At 51.2% G+C, this 4837-nt stretch overlaps 1 long non-coding RNA gene across 2 annotated transcripts; it reads right to left on the bottom strand.

Annotated features, from left to right (window-relative positions):
- Positions 1-226: 226 nt before the first annotated feature.
- LOC111929585 (uncharacterized) lies at positions 227-3980 on the bottom strand. 2 transcript variants are annotated; one of them, XR_015287877.1, is made up of 6 exons: positions 3908-3980; positions 3393-3638; positions 2465-2604; positions 2153-2218; positions 1685-1749; positions 227-682 (listed from the first exon to the last, which is right to left on the bottom strand). It is a non-coding gene; the product is annotated as an uncharacterized LOC111929585 (long non-coding RNA). The 2 variants fall into 2 exon arrangements; XR_002864742.2 differs by lacking the exon at positions 227-682 and having other exon boundaries at positions 1702-2218.
- Between the last annotated feature and the right edge of the window lie 857 nt (positions 3981-4837).

Raw genomic sequence — 4837 nt, 5'->3', positions numbered from 1 at the left:
CTGTCAGGTTTGGCTGCCTGGATGGAGCTTTAAATTTTCATTGGAGGTGAAATCTCCCACCTTCCCCCCTCCCCGTGGCATTCTCCTTCCTTCTGCAATCCAAGTGTCCTTTCAAGTTCTTCCTAATGGATTTAGTAAATGAATCAATTAGGCAGAGAAGGAACACTGAGGTGCTTCTGTGTAGATGAGTATTTTATGTTTGATATACTGAGTCAGAGCTAAGTAATTACTGCCATTTAATATTTATTTAATGTATGTGATGAGCTGCTGCAGCGAGGAACCGGTGGAATAAAACATCCTCTCCTCGTTTTCCCTGCACTCCGCAATGAGGGAGCTCTGAACAGGCAGGAGGGAGCAGAAACAGAGATTTCCTGAGATGAGGTGGTGCTGGATCCCAAATCCTGAGGGCTGGAGCAGCAGCTCCCATGGCATTCCCTGAGGAACAGCTCCAGAGCCCCGCTGCTTCTGGGCTCTGGCTGATCTCTGCAGAGGAGGGAGCTCTGGGGATCAGAGCTGGGGCTGAGACATGGAATGTGTGTCCTGGGATGGCCTTGGCACCTCCTGCAGCCACAGCAGCCACAGCTGTCACCTCTGAGTGCCCACAAGGGCTCTGGCCTGCCGGGCTCTCAGCTTCTGACAGACTGGTGGGGCTGCAGCAGCAGCTCTGGGGTGTCAGCAGGGCCTGGGGAGCCAGGGAATCACAGAACTGGATAAAACCTCAAAAATCCAGCTGTTCCCAAGGCCACCGCAGCCTCGTGTCCCCAGGTGCCACATCCACAGTAAATCCCTCCAGGGATGGGCACTGCAAACCTCCCTGGGCACTTCCAAGGCCTGAGCGCCCTTTCCATGGGGAAATTCCTGCTGCTGTCCCCCCTGAGCCTCCCCTGGCCCAGCCTGAGGCCGTTCCCTCTCCTCCTGTCCCTGTTCCCTGGCAGCAGAGCCCGACCCCCCCGGCTGTCCCCTCCTGCCAGGGACTTGTGCAGAGCCACAAGGGCCCCCTGAGCCTCCTTTGCTCCAGCCTGAGCCCCTTCCCAGCTCCCTCAGCAATTCTCCAGCCCCTTCCCAGCTCCCTCAGCAATTCTCCAGCCCCTTCCCAGCTCCCTCAGCAATTCTCCAGCCCCTTCCCAGCTCCCTCAGCAATTCTCCAGCCCCTTCCCAGCTCCATTCCCTGCCCTGGACATGCTCTGGCACCCAAGGAGCCCTGAGGGGTTGGTCCATACCAAACACAGAGGTGCCAGAAGAGGTGAGGAGACCCAAACCCACCCAAATTCCACCTGTTCCACACCTCTGTGCCTCTGCTGTCTGTGCTGTTCCCATCCCAGCTCCCCTGCCCCAAACCCCAGAGCTCCCCCTGAGCTCAGGACAGGGCTCCCATCCCTCCTCCCCCAACACAGCCCGGCCAAAGGGACCTCCCAGCTGCCCAAACCCTGCCCCAGCTCCACAGGCAGCCAGGCTGAAGCTCTGCCCTGGAAAGCTTCCCCTAAATCATCCATTTTCTGCTGTGCAACAGAAGCACCTCCTTATCCCTCTTTTCCAATAACAATCTCGCTGTTCAGGGTGTTGGATTCTAAGGGTCATCCTTTCAGGTGGAAAATAGCACAGAAATCCATTTACTGCTCTGCAGGTCTGTTATCATCAGCACTAACACGAATTTCTCCTGTACACGACAACATCCAAAAATTACCTGGGGAGAGGCTCCAGCACATCCTCAATTACAAACATTTCATTTGTTTTCCTTTAGAGGCAGCTCTAAAAAGAGAAGGGGCTGGCTCATTTACTTGATTTCTGATTAATTTTAAAAGCATATTTTTTGTCCCAGTCTGTGATCCTGTGCCAGAAGCTTCAGGCTATCAGGAGCACAGGTGATCACAAACCTCACAACTATTTAACCACAGAATCACAGAGTCCTTTAGCTCAGAAACCATCTCCAAAATCTTTTCTTTCCGGGTTCTCGGGTTTGGAATTGTGTTCCAAACTTTCAGCTGTACTTTAAGGCACAAACTACAAATTTGGATTCTTGGAAAACATTTAACCAGTCCAAAAAACCCATGTAATATATCAAGATTGGTGTCTGGTTGAGAAACAATTTGAATTCGTGGAATGAGAAAGTTATTTCTCACTCGTGGCTGAGCTACAGCATGAGTGTCATTACCTGGCTGTGCTGCAGCCTCTCCTCCACCTTTCCAGGAAATCTTGGCTCAGGTGTGGTAAATGGCCACTGGAAAGGCGAGTTTTGGAACAAAGCTTTAGAGAGAGGTGAAATGAGCTGTTTGTCCCATCCATGGATGGCCCTGGAAGTGCTGGCTGGGCTCAGGGAGCCCTGGGGGGAGCAGGGCAGGGGCTGGGCTCTCCCCCCCACCCCAATTCCATGGCCTGGGTCCTTCCAGGGGTGCTCTGGCAGCTCCCAGCCCGGAACTATTGCAGCTGCAACTAGAAAGAAAAATAAAATATTGTTGAAAACTACCTGGTGTGGAAACCTGGAACTTCAAACCAGGTCTAAAATGACTTTAATTCTCCATCTCAGTCAGTGAAAAGCCAGATGAGATCTCTTGTTCTTAATTGGTTTGTGATGTTCATCCACTCATCAAATGCCTCTGAGGAGTGCTGGAGTGGAACAAAGGGAATATCGATGTCTTGCTCTGCCCAATTCCTGCAGCAGCTCCTGCCGGCATCTCCTGCTCCAGGCACAGGACAGGGCTGGGGTGGGGGACTGGGCAGAGCTGAACACTCAGGGGTGGAATTCCTGTTCAAAGGAGTTCCAAACACCTCAGCAGGCACCGCCAATCCCTGCTCCAGCCCCTCTCCTGTCATGCATTCCCAGCAGGAATCCCAGCGGAAATCCCAGCTGGGCTGCCCTGCTCTGCGGCAGAACGGGAATGGGGATGAGGGAGGGCTGAGGATGGGCTGGGAAAAGGGACAAGGTGGGAATGGGAGTCTCCCAAACCTCCTCTCTCCATCCTGACACGGGTGGCTGAGGATTAAAAGCAAAGAGAATCACACGGGTTAAAAGGGACCTTAAATCCCAACCCATGCCAACCCATCCCATGGATCCCATCCCATCCCATGGATCCCATCCCATGGATCCCATCCCATGGATCCCATCCCATCCCATCCCATGGATCCCATCCCATGGATCCCATCCCATCCCATCCCATGGATCCCATCCCATCCCATCCTATCCATGGCAGGGACACCTCCCACTGTCCCATTCCCAATGTCCAGCCTGGCCTGGGACACTGCCTGGGATGAAGGCTGGAATAGGAATTCAGAAGCTGCTTAAAAAGAGCTTTTGTGCCCCAAAGATCCTCCCAGCCACGACACCAGCCCTGCACTCTGCACAGAAAGGAAAGGAAAAGATGGAAATCTGCATAAATCCAGGAATTCTAACATACCTAAAAAACCTCTGCCAGCAGACACAACCCCTTGTGCTTGTTGATAAAAATTCATTAGGGATGTTGAAAACGCTGTTCATCAATATGCAGCCAGCAAGAGTGCAATTATCAGCCAGACCAAAAATAGGATTACTCTGGATTTCTCCTCGGTGCTGGAAAGGAGAGAAGTGTTCTCATGCCAGGTGGAGAATTAACTGCTCTTGCTGCTTCTCGTCCCTCAGGGGCTGGGGAGGTGCTCAGCAGCACCTATGGAAATAAAGGGCAGCAGAAGCGTTAGGAAATAAGTGGGAAAATGGAATCCAGGGAAATCAGAAAGATGGGAAGGAAAGGTCCATCAGTATTTTGAACAGGACGGGGAAAGGATTGTCTAAAAAATATAGTTCATTGCTGATCTGAGAAAAATGGATTGAAGTAATGGGAAGGGTGAAAATAGAGGTAAATAATGATCCCGAATAAAGGAACAGCTGCCATTCCCCGGGAATGGAATTATTTATCCTTAAGCACAAATAATGCACCCAGCTCCCTGCTGGATGGGGGTCACCCCTCCTGGTGACAGGGGAAACGACTCTGACATCGCCTGCTCAGGATTTCACTCAAACCACGCAGTTCTTTAAGTAAGAAAGCAGAAAAATACCCAATCAATAGCCCCGTCTTTAAACAATTAGCGCCGTCTCGGTGATTGGGCTCCGGCTGGGAGCCCGGAGCAACCCCAGCCCTGCAGGGATTGATGGGCAGCTCCAGGCTGCTGAGAGATTTAATCAGGGTCTGGGAGGAAAACACAAAATCAGTGCTGATCAGATTTACAGGAGACAACAGAATGGCAGGAATGGAAAATAAGGAAAACTTATTTCACTAACACGATTCAATGTGAATCTCATAAAAACCATCCCTGCCCATGGCAAGGGGATGGCCTTAAAAGGTCCTTTGCAACCCAAAATATTCCATGATTGTAAGAGCATTGAGAAATGTTCCTTCTGCCACTTTTGAATTTCTAGCCAGAATTCCTAGGAATAAAAGGTAAACATTGGATCTGCTGCAAAAACCTTTACTCAATGTGCACCCTGTGAGCAAACAAATTAGAAAAATAGTATTTTAAAGGTTGTCTTCAATAGAAATGAGAAACTGCTCCCAGAAATCTGATTGTTCGCAGCAGGGAAGTGGTGCTGGCACTGAGACTGAGAGGATTGGGAAAGGCAAAGTTTGGGAAGGTGCAGCCATTACTGAAAGCAGCTTTGCTCTGGAAAATAATCCCTGGGAGAGGAAGGAGTTCATGGGAAGGGCATTCCTGGGAAAGGGGCTCTCCTTTCCAGGAGGCTGCTCCTCATCATGCCTCAGCCCTGGGAATCACCGAAGGGTCAGGCTGGAAGGGACCTTTGGGATCATCCCAATCCCATCCCAGTCCCATCCCATCCCATCCCATTCCAATCCCATCCCAATCCCATCCC

Source organism: Cyanistes caeruleus, chromosome 6 (genome assembly GCF_971803275.1).
Source record: "Cyanistes caeruleus chromosome 6, bCyaCae1.hap1.1, whole genome shotgun sequence".
Taxonomy (NCBI): Eukaryota; Metazoa; Chordata; class Aves; order Passeriformes; family Paridae; genus Cyanistes; species Cyanistes caeruleus.
This window is presented reverse-complemented; position numbering and strand designations above follow the sequence as displayed.